At 50.4% G+C, this 18,078-nt stretch overlaps 1 protein-coding gene across 1 annotated transcript in view; it reads left to right on the plus strand.

Moving 5' to 3' along the window:
• Positions 1 to 18,078, plus strand: part of XKR6 (XK related 6) — a 304,939-nt gene that overhangs the window by 259,196 nt on the left and 27,665 nt on the right. The gene's annotated exons all lie outside the window — the stretch shown is intronic.

Consider the following 18,078-nt stretch of genomic DNA (forward strand, 5'->3'; position numbering starts at 1 on the left):
AAAAAAAAAAAAAAATCTAACATAGATCATAGACCTAAAGGTAAGAATTAGAGCTGTAAAATTCTTAGAAGAAAACAGAGGAGTAAATCTTCATGACCCTGGGTTAGGCAAAACATTCTTAGATATGACACCAAAACCACAAGCAAAAACAGAAAAAAACTGACAAGTTGGGCCGTACTAAAATTAAAAACTTTTGTGCTTCAAAGAACATCATCAAGAAAGTAAAAAGACAGCATATTGAATGGGAGAAATATTCACAAAGCATATATCTAATAAGGGACTGGTATTTAGAATATATGAAGAGCTCTTACAAATCAACAATAAAGAGACAAGCCAATTTTTAAAAGGACAACAGTTTTGAATAGCTATTGCTCCAAAGAAGATATGTAGATGGCCGATAAGTACAGGTCAAGATATACAATATTATTGGTCATCAGAGAAATGGAAATGAAAATTACAATGAGATGTCACTTGACACCAACAAGGATGACTAAAATAAAAAGACAGATGATGGCAAGTGTTGACAAGGATGTAGAGAAATTAGAATCTTCACACATTGTTGCTGGAAATACAAAATGGTGTAACCACTTTGGAAAACAGTCTAGAAGTGCCCCCAAAAGTTACACTAGTTACCATATGACTTGAAATTTCCATTACTAGGTATATGGCTAAGAACATTGAAACCACACATCCACACAAAAACTTACACATGAATGTTCACAGCAGCATTGTTCATGGTATCCAAAAGGAGGAAACCACACAAATGTTCATCAACTGACGAAAAGAGAAACAAAAGGTAGTATAACCATCCAATGGAATAATATTTGGCAACAGAAAGGAAAGAAGTATGGATATGTACCACAACACAGAAGAACCTTGAAAGTACTTTGCTAAATGCAAAAAGCCAGACACAAAATATCATGTATTGCATGATTCCATTTCCATGAAGGCAACCCACAGAGATAGAAAATAGAGTAGTGCTTGCCAGGGGCTGTGGTGAGAGAGAGTAGAGAATGACTGATAGTGGGTTCAGGCTTTCTTTGGGAGGTGATGAAAATGTTCTGCCATTAGAGAACAATAATGGGCTGGCTCAGAGGCAGGTGGAACTTAGACATGAGATGGGGCTCTGAAAAGGCTGAGGAAGGGTGTAGGGAAGCTACGGGAGGCCATGTGGCAGACCCTGTGCTGTGGCTAGGGAAAGGAAGGAACATCTGTGTAGCTGGCTCTTCCTCCCGGCCACCCAGCCCAGCTCAGAATTACACTGAAGCTGATCCCATGCTCTCCTGGCCCACTGAAGGAGGTCCAGGGATTTGTTCCTGACTCTTGGTCTACCTGTCATACCTTTGGTCTAGTATCATCCAGTCATGGGGTCCAGATGCTGACTCATTGCTTTGGCCCCCTCCCCAGGCTCAGGCTCCCCGTGTCCATCTCAAACATGTAAGGAGGACATGGCATCCCTCTTCCATGGAGGCCACCAGCCACGTATGGGCCCATTTCCTACTGGCTCAAGCTGGGGCTGACCATGGAAGGGCCCTGGGCTCCCTAACAGCTATTCCTATTGAGGTCCTCTGCCCAGGAAATGCTTGACAGCACCACTCTGCTTGGCTGCACCCTTTCCCAGAGAGATCGCTTGAATAAAGGGAACAGGACGGCCTGCTAGCCCCCAGGCTAGGCCACATGTCCCCAGGCGTGCCCCTCACCCCCAGGAAAAGATCGGGTTCTGGTCCCAAATGCCTACTGATGGCATGGAAGGATATGAGGGCAGTAAAGATTGTTCAGACCAGACTTCTCATTTTACAGGTGAGGACATTAGGGTCCTGAGAGGTTGAAAGACTTGTATAAGGTTGCAGAGAGACATGGGGACAAAGATCAGAGAGATAATGGTGATGTAGTGACTAACTACTATTATTTGGGACAAAAACCAAGTTCTTCCTGATGAGCAACAGGTAATCCCTTGTCCCCTCACTCCTGCTCAGCCTCTAGACCCCCAGCGGATGTCCTTGCCCCTTCTCCTCTGAGCTGCTGACTGGGTGCTCCTTCAGCATGGCTCAGCCCCTCACCCATGTACATACACACTCGTGTGCACACATGCTCCTCCATCTCCATCCCTTTAACTCCTTTATTTCTCCTGCAGTACTTCCCACCCTGGGGGATGATGCTACTTATTTGTTCCTCTGTTCTTGGTCTGCCTACCCCTGGAACATGAGTTCTAAGGGCAGGGTGGGGATCGGGGTGGGATGCCCATGTGGGACCAGGGACTGGCCCAGGATAGCTTCTCCTGGGGAAACTGATGGATGAATGACCCCCAGGAGTAGCACTTGGTGGTTTTGCAAACACCTTCACAGAGAGACCTTAGAGCACACTACTGAGATTCTGGGGCTCACAGTCAGTACTGAGAGTGAGTCCAAGCTCATGCTTGCACTGTGACCTTGGGCAAGTCACGGATCATCTCAGGTTGCTCCTGTGTGGAAAGGCACAGAAATAATACCTACCAGGTGGGACAGCCATGAGGGTTAATCAAGATGGCACATGAGAGGCTTATAGCAAATTGCCTGCCTCGTAAAAAAATGTTCAACAATTACTCACAGACGATCTTGGGAGAGGGATAGTATGGCCAGTGAGTGAAGGATCTGTGGTGCTAGCCAACTGTATCATATGCTGTTGCCATCTCAAATTCTGTTCAGAATGTGCTGAGGTATGAATGAATGAATTATTAAGCATTCTCTGTCTGAGGGAGGAGACGAGGCTTTCTGTTCTTGGTATATGTTCTTAGAGGAAGACTGTTGTATGGACACATTATTTTCTTCATTTGCACCTGCTGGAAGTTAAAGGAAAATCTTCAAGAGATCCTTATCCCCCTTTTATGGATGAAGCAATTGCTTCTCATGATGTTGGTGTTCTTCCGCCCATTTCTGGGCTGGTCAGTGGGAGTTACAGAAAAGACCCGCACCCATGATTCCTGGTGCAGCCACCTTCTGCCCTGTGAAGGACTGATGGCATAGGATAGGTGCTCTCAGCTCTGATAGGCTCATAGAAGGGCTTCATGCTGCCTCCTGGCCTTCGGAGTCCCAGGAGGTGAGGCATCTCCAGCCTGCAGGTGATCTAAGGCTAAGGTTAGTCACCACCTCCACGCCCACGTCCAGCCAGGCTGGAGCTGGTGAGCATCATGGTCCATCAGGGTCAGAGCCTGCTCTCAGCCCAGCCTACATGGCTGAGATGTTGTGTTACCTCTTATGACCTCTTCTGTGGCATGGCTGCCAAGAAAGAGGGAAGGCAGGGCTGAGCTAGGTCACCAAGAGGGGGCCTTCTTCCTAGAGGTTTTGGAACAGTATAGAGAGTCTGCATGGCTGCCTTTAAGGACTGGACATTTGGGAGAAAGTGGGAAATTAGCATTCATCTCCTTACTTTACTGATGGAGGTCTGGTGTTGGGCAGAGGTGGCAAGGCGTCCTAGGTCCTAAAGCCAGTCAACTGCAGAGGCTGGGGCCCAGGCTTCCTGACTCTGAGCCAGAGCTCTTCCTGCATTCCCGGGTGTCCCAGCTGAGAATGGGAACACTTGTCAGGGAGCAAGCAGCCTGAGTGTGAGGCTGGCTCCGCAGAATTCTGGTCTGGGTGCAGGGGAGTACCCTGGCCTTTGCTGCCCTCTCTTATGCCTGACTTTGGGGGGTTCCCGGGAAGGCCAGGCTGCCCAGGACGTCGGTGAGTGGGCCTTAGCCCTGCATTACCTGGCAGTGTGCTCTGGCCTCTCTAGCTGGCACAGTGCAACCTCTACTAAATGCCACCGTCTATTTCTATTTTTAGCTTACTTCCCTGGGTGGCCCAGGAAACAGCACACAGGACATTGTCTGGCTTCCTAGCCTGGAGACAGGCCTGGATACAGAAGAGGACTTGAAGGAGCAGAGGCTGCACTCCTGGGAGACACTGAGCCTCTTCCATGCAGGACAACAGCCTTGGGGTGGGGAGTTGAGGACCCTCTAGGATGAGACAGCCCAAGTCCTGCAGGGTGACTGCTGATGTGGAAAGATCTCTGACTAGCAGACCTGTCCCTATAAGGTCTGCAGGGTCAGGATGGTGCCAGGGCCCGTGAGCTCATCTGGTCTTAGCCACTCATTTCACTGAGAAGGAAACACAGGAGGTGAGAATGTTCCCAAGGCCCCTCAGCCAGGACAGGGGCAGCATCAGGACACGGCAGGAGAACCTTGATGCCAGGGTCAAGTCCATCAGTGAGTGAGTCATCACATGAGCTGTCCTCAGTCGGCTCCTCACTCACCAACGGCAGTGTTCACAGGTGGAGGGTGATTCTCAGAGCTCAAGTACTAAACTCACACACCAGCAGGGCAGTGACTGCATCTTCTCTCGGGACCCACAGAGCTGTAGGATGGGGAGGCTCCATGCAAAGGGAAAATGGCAGGGACGAGGCTAGTTCCCCTGTACCTAGCGCAGCACCTGGTGTGCAGCCCAACTCAACGATGTCTGTTGAATGCTTGAATACAGTTGGGAGGGGTCTGGATTGCTATTCGTGAGAGTTTGAAAGGCAAAAGCTAGGACCCATGAAAGGATACCTGGGAGGCGAAACCACTGGAGTTCATGATCCCCAAGAGGAAGTATGGGGGATCCTCGAAGGGTTCCCATTCATTTGCCACAGATCCATTGTGGGGCATCAAGGGGCTGCTGGGGTGTTTTAGCCACACTCTGCACCTGAGGCTCTTGGCAAATGCGCAGGCACAACCTCCTGCCTTGAGTGCCCAGGGCTCCCTGGGGCCACTGCTCCGGTGGGGGCTGGGGGCCATGTTTCTATGTTTATCATATGATCAAAAGCCCCCGGCAGAGTGCAGGTGACTTGCCTTTAGATCCCTGGACCCCTCTCATAGTTGTGAGGCACTTCTACAGCTGTGAAAGATTTCCCTTATTTAGGCAGAGTTGGTTGCCCCCGTTCTACTGGGGCAGCCTGCATGCACATGGGCTGCCTTGGGCCCTGGCAATACCCTTTGACTGGTCTGCAGGCAGAGCAGTACTGTGAGAGCCTGTTGTCAGGAGCCTTCATTCTAATTTGGGGAACAGCAAAGTGGCGTCTCTCATTGTAGACATGGCCGTGGTTCCACTTCCAAGCAGAAAAGCATAAGGTAGCACTAATGACCAGACAGGCTTGCTCACCTGATTGGAAAAGCACATGGTGGCCAGAGCGAAGCATCAAAGGCAGTTACATATTCATTCAGGACTGGGGGCCTGGCTGGGCCAGAGTGAGGCTTGAGGACAAGAGGAAGGAAGGGCGGAGGGTGGGGAGAAGTCCCTCTGAGCCGTGCGAACTCCAGGTCTGGGATGTCCCAGTGGAGACTCAGGGCAACCCTGAGCCTGGAGATAGGGAGGCTTTCCTTATACCTGCCCTGGGCACTTAGAATATAAATGTATGAACTTCCTAGAGCTCAAGAATTTTATCAACAGGCTGTCTGATTGATTCATTCTTCCATGGAACAAACACTGAATGCCTACCAAGTGCCCAGCGATGTATCATGCATTTGATATGCAAAGATAAACCAAGCCCCAAAACTTAGCCTCCTGGTCTCTGGCCTTCTGGGTACTTATAATGGGGAACAAGAAGCATTTCTCCAATATGTAGGTTTTCAAAGTGTTTCAAGATTTTTAATCAAGTTTTTTGCCACGTCTCGGAGGAGTAGCCCTGGTGGAGAAGGAGACAGGGAAGACTGGGGCAGTTTCTGCCCACACCATGCTCTTCTGAGCCTGGGGATGTTAGAGGGTGCTTAGGCCACCCTTCCACCAAGACCCATCCAGAAGACCACTGGATGACTCCCACTGAAGCCTCCTCCCTTCCCTAAAGCTTTATGCTGCTTCCCCCTGCTATTTCTCCTGGGCCCTTGCAAAGAAATGCCATTTCATGCCTGCTTTCCCAGATGTATGCCCTGAGTCTGCCACCATTGCTCAGCTGATGTCAGGGACACTGGAGAGAAGGGCTAAAAATAGCTCTGATTTGATGTGCTGCTCTCAGGGGTGAGCTGGCAGCTAGCCCCTCCACCTTTCCTCCACACTGAAGGCATTTCAGCTGGAGTGTGTGTGTGTGTGTGTGTGTGTGTGTGTGGGTTGGGTGTGTATGTGTGTGGCAAGGGTGGGGGCAAGTAGGGGCTTCCAGGGCCAGCTAGGAAGTGGAAGGTTCTAGAGTCTATGCCCATACTCAGAGGGAGCCCGTGGCCCATAGCTGGGTCTGTGTGGGCATATATATTCCCCTGTGCCAGGCTGCTGGTCCCCTCGAGCCACTGGATCTGGCATTTTGAGTGGTTTTGAGGGAGCCCACAGGTGGACTTGTGCACAGATACATGTGTATGTGCTCATGTGGGTGTTGGGTGCATGGTTCTGTACCTGTGATAAAATGCTAGGGCCGAGAGGGCCCCGGGCAGGTGCAGCTGCTATCCTCTGGGAGCTGGGGGTATCTGACATCTCACAGCCCCAACTGATTTGCTTTTGTCTTCCTGAACTGTCCAGAGAGGGGCAGAAAGCCTGTCTCATTATAGCATTATCCTGCCAGTCTGGTTGGTAAGTTTTCTCTTGTGTACAGTCCAAGTCTTTCCTGCTTTTTCATTGAGCTCCTGACCCCATTCTGGCCATCTGTGTTGGGGAATGTGCATTTCGTGTATTCGAAGTTGGGGTTGCAGGCATCTCTTGGCCAAATGAGACCAGCCTTCCATTTGTGCAGAGGCTGTATTGACTTTAGCACCCCTGATTGATGTCGCCGTGGTGGGTTTGGGCCACTGGGGGTACACGGTTAAAATCTAGCTGGGAAACATGTTTCCATAAGTGACTTTGCCCCAGTGTGGGCTGAAAACAGAGCTGTGGTAGGGTCTGGAAAGAGGCCTTGAGGAGGGGAAAACAGGCAGCCAACAGAGCCAAATGAAGGCTTAAATTTGGCTTTCTAATTTGGACATACTGTTTAATCCCTCTGAGTCTCAGTTTCCTGATCTGTAAAATGGGGCTCATAGGTTATCCAACATGGGGTTGTTGAAAGGAATAAATGAGATGGGGAGGGAAGGGGAATGAGAGAAAGCTAACGAACAGGAGAATATAGTGTACAGGGTTAGAAGCAGCCTGTTTGGACCCCAGCTACCTCGTGTGAATCCCAGTCTCTGGGTCCCTGGGCTTTCTCTTGCTTCCGTTTTTTCACTGTAGATAGTCTTCAAGTTTTTGTGTCAAATGACTTAATATGTATAGAGTGCTATCATTGTGCCTGGCTTCCAGGGAAACCCAATAAATGGGAGCTATTGCTGTATTGGAGACTCCCTATAAGGGGAGGATAGGGAGGAAAATCATTTGACCCTGACGTGGTGTAAGGCACATGGACTGTGGACTCCATGGGCTCCTGCTCTTACCTGTGGGCTGTGAACTCCATGAGAAGGAGCAGGGAGCCACAGCTGTTGGCTCTCTGGACAGCATCAATGAGGACATAGAGACAGGCACACACCAGGAGGGGCTGGGGGTGGAGAGCCATTAGATGTGGTCAGCGGGTAGTAGAGAGGTGGGGGTGGTAGGATACTGAATCCTTGGGTGTGGAGCCAAAGGGGGAGCCACCCAGGTGACCAAATCTAGGTCAGCTTGGAAATCCTCCTCTGTAAAATGGGAATGGTGATAATACTAAGCTGGCAGAGGCTTGTAGGCTGTCCCCTGGCCCTGTCTGTGATGACTCAGGTGCTGACCCCCTTACCCCCAAGGTCTGTGAATGATCTGGAAGGACTGGGAGGACTTTTGCTTGTTCCTGCTGTTTGCTCTCGCTCCAGGCCCACAGGGAACAGCCACAGGGCCTCCTACCGGGCGCTGAGTCAAAGGCATGCAGGTAGGAGCACAGCTTCTATGTCCCAGCAGCCTTGGAGCCCCCCAGCTGACACCTTCCTGAGTGGCCCTGGTGACCCAGCTCAGCAATTCACAGCAGGCGACAAGCCCCAGGCTGGTGCGGTGTCCACACGAGCCCTATGGAGTCTCCTTCCCCTGCCCTTCCTTCGGGCCACTCTCTTCTACAGCCACTGCATGGCCACCGATCCTGGATCCTTCCAGCCCTGGGATGTGATCAGAAATGGGAAGGGGGCACGAGAGGCAGTGTTTCCGTTTCCACCCCGAGAAGGATGGGCCAGACAAGAGCCCAGACTCACAGTGGCGCAGCAGCCCCTTCTGTCCTCTGTGTCTGCCCGTCCTCCTCAAGGAGGCCCTAATGACAGGTGGTACTGTGGTGGTAGGGGGAAGCCCTGGTAGGAGACCACCCCCCTGTGCTCCAGAGTCACAGAGACTCAGAGACACAGTGTGTGCCCTACGGGTGTCTGTACAGCCAGAGCGTAGAGGTGTGTAGTACGCACATGTCCATGACAATTTGACCATGTGTATCTCCGTGCTGTGTGGGACACGCTGCATCAGTGCCGTGTGGCTGTGTGGGCCTGTGAATGTCGTGTGTAGTTAGCATGTCTCTGTGCTAAGTGTGAGGGCACTGAGTACAGTGTGCATGTGTGTCCGTGTGTGGTGGTGTGCAGTGGGTTCTTGGGGGTGGACTTCGTCTGAATGCAGTTGCATACCTGTGTGTGAGAGAGAGAGAGTGTGGGCCACACCCACCCAGGCAAGGGTCGAGGTGTATCATGGGGGTCCTGGAGGCATGGCTACTTGTACTTAAACGCAACAAAAATATAAAGAAAGACTTTTTGTTTCAAATAGCGAAGAGCTATCCAGGTGAATGACTCTATTACTGTTAATTTCAGAGAAGAAGTGTGCCTTGAGTTTGAGGTCAGCTTTCCGAGCCTTTCAGGAAAGAGCTGGAATAATTCTTGGCCACAAAGGAGTGCATGTGTCACCACTGCCATGGGTGCCCTGTAGGCCTGGTTGCCGGGGGCAGAGGCAGCCCTGGACAGGCTGTTGGGGGCCTGAGTGCTCCTATGGCCTTGGCCCAAACCCACCCCTGGGCTTTGGGGTTCTCTTTGGTGAGCCAAGGTCCTGCTGGAGAACTCTCAGACTGCCAGTCTCTCCAACGTCCTCACCTCGGGGTTCTCAGGAGCCACCAGGTTGTGTGGCCACCCAGATGGGGGGCTTCGAGCCCTAGAGGTGGGGATTCAGGCCCGGCCCTCCTACCTCATTCAGTCAGCATTTGTCCTCCCAGCCCATCCCGTGCACTGGGGGCTGCGCCAGGGGCTGGGGGTGCAAGGTGTGCAAAGCTAGGCTCAGTGCCTACTCTCCTGGGCTTCGGGTCCCATGGGAGTGACAGGTTTTAACTACCACCCGCACATACACAGCAGCCCCGCAGTTATGGCTAAAAGAAAGATTCCCAGGGCTCTCGGGGGCGTGTGTGGGGTCAACAAACACTGGCTGGGTGACACCAGCAAGTTCCTGACTCAGCCTCCTTGTCTCTGAAGGCTGATAATGACGCCTGCCTCCTTGCGTTGGGGTTTGACGTGGTTAGATGAGATGGTGCAGGTCAAGCTGCGGGCCTGGGGGTACTGTGTGGCTGTTAAGTTTACTACTCTGAGCTGTTGTGCTGTTGTTACACTGTCCTCTACTCCTGCCTCCGAGTATGGACCCTGAGACATTCTGCAGTTTGGGACTTTCGGAACAATGAACAGCCGTTTGGAGTGAAGGGCTGAGGCTGTGTTTGGGGGGGACAAGGGTGTGGGGAGGGTGCTGAGGGGGAGGAGTGAGGTGAGAAGGGCCAGGAAGGCAGGATGCTGTCCAGCTGGTGGGGCGAGGCTGTAGGCACGGAAGCAACCACAGGATAGGGTAGAAGGAGGACAAGGCCTCGGGGAGGGGGTCTTCCCGTATCATGAAGGCAAGGAGGAACAGCCCCCTCCTTGGGATCTTTCCCACTGAGGTCTGCTCCCCACCAAGAGCAACTGAACCTCTACCACCCCCTCCCTGGTGTGTGAGGAGCCTGGTCTGGTGGCCCAGCCCTGTGGACCTCCTGGCAGCTTGGCAGCCGGGTGCAGGGCTGTGTCCTCGCATGACCTCAGCCTTGGCATCCCATTTGTCCTGAGCCGATTGCACGATGGTCCAGGGCCCAAGAGGACAGCCCACTGTGAGGAACCAATTGTATCTCTGCACTGGCTGAAGGCAAGAGATTGCCCTTCCAGTTGCTTGGATGGAGCCTGGGGCCCCTGCCAGCTAGGAAGGGAGGGGATTTGCTGACCGGTGATAGGTTCATCATCTTATGGCCAAGAGGAATGTGGGTGGCGCCTCCTGTGGTGGTCTCTGTGTCAAGTCCTGTGTGTCCTGGGTAAGTGCTTCTGCTGTGAACCAAGAGGCGCTCCTCGAGGTGGCCAGGAGCCCCACGGAGAGGGCAGGAGCTGTGTTGTGTGATTTGTTCCAGCTCTGCCATCAGACTGGGTCTGCAGATGCCCCTGAGGCAAGAAGGAAGAGGTCCCCCACCACTCTCCACCCCTGCCCCTAGTTGGCCTCCCCTTCCCACCAGGGCTGGCTCTGCACCTGTGGGCTGCAGGTGAAATGCAGGGGCAGTGGTAGGCTCCCCCGGCCTGCACCCAGCAGATTCCTAGTGGCTTCCTGGGGTCACGGTCCTTCCCTGACAGCCATGTGGGCTCTGGAAGAGCAGCCTTATCACAGTGACACCAGCTGGCCCTGAGCCAGGAGATGTGCATGCAGAGGAGGAGGGCAGGCCTGGGGTGTTTGGAACTTGCTGTCAAAGCCCTGCCCGTGTGCCAGCAAGACCTGTCTGTACCTCCTGCTTCAGTATGTCACCCTAGTCTTGGGTTCTGCCTTCCCTTCCTAAGGGAAACTTTAGGGACCAAGGCCAGACGGGGGCCTGAGGCACCACCCTCTGAAGTGAGCAGCCCTCCCTGGGTGGAACAGAAGAGCTCAAGAACTGGGTCCCTGAAGAAGCTGGAGAGTGCTAAGATGGATACCTGAGTCCACAGTTAGGTCCCTGGCCTCACCTCAGCAGCCCCCACAACAGCTTATGCCCAGCCTCTGGGTAGGACAGTGGGGATGACTCTGACATATATCCCTGCAGCCCCTACACACTGATCCCCTTCCCCAGGTTCAGGGCAGCCCCTGGGAACGTATCAGTGCCCTTCAGCCATTCCTTCTCCCACCTGGGGGGCCATCAGCAGAGTCTGGTCCTCAACGGATGCTCAGGGCCAGGCCCAGGAGAGGAAGGCAGGGAGGCCTGTTGCTCCTCCTTTGCTTGGACTCCTCTGCCCTCCTTCTAGTGCGTAGGCAATTTTGAGTGTTCTGTACCTATTCTGGGTACAAGTTCTTAGTTGTCTTCGTGGGATATGTGATTTGCAAATATTTTCCCCCGTTCCACAGCTTGTGTTTTCATTCTCTTAATGTCATTCACAGAGCGCAAGTTTTTAATTTTGATGAAATCCAATTCGATTTTTTTCCTTTTATGGATCATGTTTTTGCTGTCCTATTTCTAAGAGCTCTTCGCGAACGGGAGATCATGAAGATTTTCTCCTGAAAGTTTTACAGTTTCAGCTTTGAATCTCTGATACATTTTAAGTTAGTGGTTGCATGGGAAGGATTAATTGTGCCCAAATCATTTGTTGAAAAGACTATCTTCTCTCCATTGAATGACCTGTGCACCTTGGATCAAAAATCAGTTGCCCCTATACGTGTAGATTTGTTTCTGGGCTCATCTGCTCCATTGATGTGTTTACTTCTTCTTGCCAACACCACACCGTCTTAATTACTGTAGCTTTATAGTAAGTTCTAAAATCAGGTAGTGTGAGTTCTTTAAATTTATCTTTATTTCCCCCCCAAATTCTGTTGGCTGTTCCGTTCCTTTGCCATCCCATATAAATTTTAGAATTGCTTGTTTATATCTGCAAAAATTCCTGCTAGGACCTTACTGAAACCATGTTAAACCTATATATTAATTTGCAGATAATTGTCATTATGTATCATCACTATATTTAGTCTTTCAAACCATGTACATTTAGATTTTCTTTGACTTTTTTATTAGTGTTTTACAGCTTCAGCATACAAACCTTGTATATCTTATTAGATTTATTTCTAAGCATTTCATTTTTGGGAGCTAATTTAAGTGGTATATATTATTAAAATTTCCACTTCCAATTTTTCATTAGTAGTCTACAGAAATATATTTAATTTTTATATACTGACCTTGTATCATGAGACTTTGCTAAACTTACTAATTAATTCTGTGAGCTTTTTTGCATATTCCTTGGGATTTCCCATCTAGATAATGATAAGCATTTTCAAATAGGGACAATTTGACTTCCTTCTTTGCAATCTATATATACTTTGTCTTTTTCTTGACTTACTGTACTGACTAGGACTTCTACTATGATACCACGCAGGAGTGGAAAGAGCAGACATCACTGCCTGTTTCTGATCTTAAGAGGAAAGAATTCAACTTTTTATCTTGAATATGATATTAACTGTGGGTTTGGTGGGTGTCCTTCATCTGTCAGGTTAAGGAAGTTTTTCTTTTATTTCGAGTTTGTTGAGAATTTCTTCTTCTTTCTTTTAAATCATGAATCAATGTCTAATTCTGTCAAATGCCTTCTTTCCGCATCAATTACTGTAATGTGTGTTTTGCTCTATTTGTATCATTGACCACACTGATTGATTTTTGCACATAGAATCAGCCTTGCATTCATTCCCAATATCAGCTGGCTATGGTGTATCATTCTTTCTGTATGTTATTGAATTTGATTGGCTAATATTTTGTTGAGGACTTTTGAATCTGTTTTTAAGAGGGATATTGCCTGTAGTTTTATTTTCTTATAGAGTGTTTTTCTGGCTTTGATATCAGGAATGCTAACCTCCTAAACTGAATGGGAAAATGTTCTTTTCTCTCCTTTTTGGGGAAAAAAAGTACAGAATTGGTGCTATTTCTACTTTAAATGTTTAGTAGACTTTATTTTTCTGAAAGAAGATTCTTTAAATTTCAGGCCCCGCAAAACCAACTGGGGCTTTGAGAGAAGGTTGTTCTTCATAATCAGAGGTTTCAAAGTACTGTTTCTGAGAGTGTCACAAGAAGCCACAGGTGACTGCAGGCCCAGAGAGCAAATCTGTTCAGCCTCCTACCTCTTTTAGAAATCATTTATTTCCCGTCCTAGCCAGTTTTAGGCAGAACTACAGCTAACTCCCAGTGGGGCAACATAGTTTGGGTAAGGCCTTCTTTGCTTTGCCTGAACTAGCATTGGCTGTGTGCCTTTAGGGGAATCACTCTACCTCTCTGAGCCTCAGATGAGCCAATGGGAGGAAGAAGATAAAGTATCTTCCTTCAAGGGGCTGGTATAAGGGTGAGAATGTGTTTAGAGAACTAGAAGTTTCTTCTGGAGGCAGATATGAGGAGCTTTAAACAATTCATGGTTTACAAAGTAAGCGGAAGAGACAGACCTGGGAAAGGAAGTAGGCAGAGTAGGCTGAAGGAAAGATGAGAGGGGAGTACCTCAGGAGGCAGCAACAGCTTTCATCTGAGTCTTCTGTTCTCCCAGCTAGTCTCACAGGCGTTTGAGCACCTGTGACCCTCAGAGAGGGCATGATTGCATGCATTCATTTGTTCAGCATCTCCTGGGGTCGCACTCTGGGCCAGGCAATTCAAAGATACAGAAACTGAGGCTCCGAGAGGTTAGGGGATGTCCCCTAAGGTAACACAGCCAGCGGAAAAATGGGCCCAGAACTGAGGAATATTCATTAAGCACAGATTCGTTCGCCATCTGGAAAATGGGGGTAATATTGAAGAGGCTACTATGAGGATTGAATGGATTCCCAAGTACGAAATTCTCAGAACAGTGCTTGGCACCTGGATGCCATACCTACATCAGCTAGTATTATTGGTAAAGATGCCGGGCCAGATTTCAGACTCAACGAAGCCACTTACTTGAGGAAGGACAAAGTTGTAAAACCACTGGAAGCTTCAGGTCCTCCAGTCTGCCCTCTGTGATGATGAATCAAGCAGGCCCAGACTGGGGAGTGACTGGTCCAAGGCCATGTGGCTCTACAGCCTAGAGACCAGGCCCGGTCTGAGCCCTTGCTCTACGACGCGACATACGCCGCCCTGCTTTTAGACCCATGCATTTCACCATCCAAAGTCCTTAGAAGAGAGATGTCATGACAGGTGTCATAAGATGTAGATGCAAATCCAGGAAGAGAGCTGGACTTAATCTCTTATCTCCTAAACTAATGTCCAGGGGATGGTGAGCTTTCGGAACCTGCCAGGGAAGGGGGAAAGATGAGGGTTTTGGAGGAGCAACAGCCTATCTTTGGGGACTCAGCACATCTGGCCCTGCCCTGGGCCTCGCCTGTCACCTGCACCCCAGTGCCGCGAATGGAAGGGTGCAGGCCTTAGGAGGCTGCCTGCTGGGGATGAGATCACCTAGCAGAGAAGCTTTCCCGCTTCGCTTAGGGTCTGGCGCCACCTTGTGGCCATGCTTTGCACAAGGGCTAAGGCGAACACAGCTGGCTGGGCTGCCTCAGAGGTCACCTAGACCCACTCAGGATTTTACGTGCACCCTCAGTGGCCTCCTGGGAGCTCAAGACTCGGGGATAGAAGAGGAGGGTGCAGGAGCCAGATGGTGTGGAATTAGGTAGAAGGCACTTCATTGCGAAATCCTGAACTGGATTCTGCGATGTTGCTCCCACTACAGGGTAGGAGGCTGGTTGTGCTGGGGTCTCAGGAGACAAGATGTCCAAATTTGGTTTTGGACTTAATCCTGGTGCACTCTGGACTGCCAGCATCTATTTGCTCATCAGCGTGGCTGCAAAGCTCTGGCTTTGCTCACTTCCACCCTCGTTTCTTCCCATACCTTGCGATATCCGCTCACAGAAGAAATTCAAGGTTGGTTTCTCCGACAGATGTTATAGTTGAGTCAGCGTGTTCTGGGACCATTGCCTTCCATTTCCATGGCCATGACAGGCAAAGGGGCCGGCAACTTGGGGAAAATGGGGAGGAGAGGGCAGATTAAGTGTTCCCTTTGCCCTGGCAGTGCAGACTTAGGTGAATCTGAGTGCTGATGCTACCTTGGCTTGGGTCCTGGACAAGTAGGTTTGGCTCTGCCACATAAGCATTCCTCCACCTTGGGCCACCTTGTGAAGCTGGGAGAAGCAGAGTCTGTGGTCTGAGTGTACCCCTGAAGGAGTATAAATTTGTGATCTGGTCCCTGTGGGAATTTGTGGCCCATAGTATGTGTGTTGCAGCTGCCTCATGTGAATAGAGTTCAGTTTGGGGTCCTGGAGCCTGCATCTGATCTGTGAGACCCAAGGCACCAAGGCTCCACTGGGCACATGGCTGTTCAGGGTTCACGCAGAGCTTCTGGACCTGAAGCCCCGACCTCAGCCAGCGCACCTTTGTCCTCCACGGCTCTGCCTTCCCAGGCCACCATCAGATCTGGCCAAATCGACCCTTCCCTCCACCTGGATGCTCTCCCATACCCCTCCAAGACTACCTGTGACCCTATGTCCTTACAGTAAGCCCTCTCCTCCCCAAATTTATCTTTGCCTTGATTTCTTCCAGTTGATCCTCTCCCTCAGACCCCAAATTGTGACCCTGCTTTCCTCTCCGCTCTCTCTCTTTCTGTTCCCTCCCACATCTCTCTCTGTCTCTCGTTCTGTGTCTCTTCTCTGTGGGTATGTGTTTCTCCCTGCTGGTCTCTGTATCTCTTTCTCTGTTTCTCTGTCTCATTCTCTGTCCCTCTATCTCTCTCTGTCTCTTTGTCTCTGTATCTGTCTCTTTGTATCTCTGTCTCTCTGTCTCAGTCTGTCTCCTTGTCTCTGTATCTCTGTCTCACTCTGTCTCTGTATCTCTGTGTCTTTCTGTCTCACTCTCTGTCTCTCTTTCTCTCAGTGACCTTGTAGCTTTCTGACACCATCCCTGCCCTTTTCCCAGCCTCCCTCAGTCCCTTGATTTGCAGATGACTCATGGGACACACACAGCCCATAAGTCACAGAACCTGAAACAGAACCACAATTCAGTGCTCTGTTTCACTCCAGAGCCTCAGTTTACCAGTAAGTTAAACGGCAATGACCAGATGTGCCCCCACTAGGCCTTGCAGGACTCCAACAGCAGGCTAACCAGATGCACCTCCTGCCCCCACCAAGCCCCCCCACGGAGCTGCCCTGCCCTTGGTCCTCATCCCCAGCTTTGCCTGCTTTAGTTTCCAGCAGGTTTGTTGCTCTGCTCATTGCAGGGCGGGTGTCAGGAGGGAAATACGGTGTCTATCCCAGGGAGGCTGGGTGGGTGTCTTCAGAGATACTGTAGCACAAAGGCTCTTAGGGATCCAGAGAGATAGACACAGTATTACTCATCTGGTTTGGGATCATGCTCCTCGTTGCCAAGGTGTTTGTCACAGGTCACACCAGTGGTTCAGTAGGGCTGCTCTGTGTCCCACTGCATGGGCCCGGAGTCCCCTGGAGCATTTGTTCATCGGTGGGTCTGGTACATGATTAGCACTCTGGAGAGAGGCCTGCCATTTGAAATTGGAGAGCAGCATCTTTTTACTGTTTGGGTTTTTTTTTTTAAATTAATTATTTTTATGATCATATAATGTATTATTTGCCCCAGGGGCACAGGTCTGTGAATCGTCAGGCTTACACACTTCACAGCATTCACCATAGCACATACCTTCCCCAGTGTTCATCACCCAGCCACCCTCTCCCTCCCACCCCACCCCCCAGCAGCCCTCAGTTTGTTTTCCGAGACTAAGAGTCTCTTACGGTTTGTCTCCCTCCCGATATCTCCTTACTGTTTTAAGCTATTTTATAAATGCATGCTTTTTGAATCTTTGCTTCTAAAGCATGATCTGTAACATCAGTATAAGGTCTTAAGTGACTCCCTGCTCCTCCCATTGCTGCCAGAGTGGGGAGATACTGAGCCCCTCTCTGTGACTGGCTTGATGATGCTGTTCCTGAACTTCCTGCAGAAATGGGTGTGGGATGCCTTCACGGTGTTGTGACAGTGCTGTCCCACCAGGACCCCTCAGCCTCCGAAGACAGGATAATTCCTTCTACATTCCATTGGCACTGGGGAGATGGTGTGAACAGTAGACAAGCTTATGGGCTCTTCAAGAGACCGAGAAGATACAAGAAAGGAGTGGGGAGAGAGTGGGAGATGGGGTTGGAGAGGCAGACAGGGTTCCATGAGCCACGAGAGCAGTTTGAATCTTATTCTAAGCATTATGGGAGGCCGTGGGAGGGTTGGAAGAAGCAGGGGGATGACATGATTGCATTTACGATTTTCAAAAAACTGCTGTGTTCTGGGGCAAGAGTGGACACTGAGAGGCCAATTAGGAGGCCCTTGCTGTGATTGAGGCAAGAGGGGTGCTAGTGGGGACGAGGCTGGGGGTGGTGATGGCGACAGAGAGGAGAGAGTGCCTAGCAGCCCAGCTACGCTGCTGGCTGTGCCTGAGGACCACAGGGACCACACAGTATATCAACCCTGCTCTCTCAATCTTGCTAATTCATGCTTAGTGTTTTAGAGGGCACATTATACATTCCCAGGGGACAGTCAAGGTCACACATGTGGTTCTATCCTGTTGGCTGTGGCCCTTGGGATGTGATTCATGTTCCTGATCCTAAATAGATCCTGAACCTCACTTTCTTCCTGGCCCTACTAACCTTTCTGTCCCGGGCTCAGCCTCAGAGACCGCTGGCTATCTTAGATGGTACCTTTCATCCTCCCCTTCACTGTGGCTTAGAGACAGCTTCTGAAAAATTCAGGTGTAAGTGAGCCATGGGTACCCGAGAGGCATGTCCACCATGGCTGTTATCTCTCTGATCTCGCTTCCAAGCCCATGATGCTGACTCTCTTCTCCATGTTGAAGAAGGGTAGCAGGGACACAGAGTTGGAGTAATTCATACAAGTTCCTACAATTGGCAAATAACAGAACCAGCATTTGAATCCTGAGCCCGTGCCCTCTACCTAATCCCACTTTCTTTGCTGTTTGTCCCTCTCTGACAGAGCAGGGTCAGTACACCAGAATGACTGTGTCCTATGCCACCCTTGGACAGAGGCTCTGTTGCCGGTTCCGTGTCTCCCTAGTGGAATGCTTGAACTTTCTGTCCAACAGCCATGGGCCAGTTCCTTGTCATTCTACCATCCAGATGTGGAGCCCATGCTGGG

The sequence above is a fragment of the Mustela nigripes genome, chromosome 1, assembly GCF_022355385.1.
Source record: "Mustela nigripes isolate SB6536 chromosome 1, MUSNIG.SB6536, whole genome shotgun sequence".
Classification (NCBI taxonomy): domain Eukaryota; kingdom Metazoa; phylum Chordata; class Mammalia; order Carnivora; family Mustelidae; genus Mustela; species Mustela nigripes.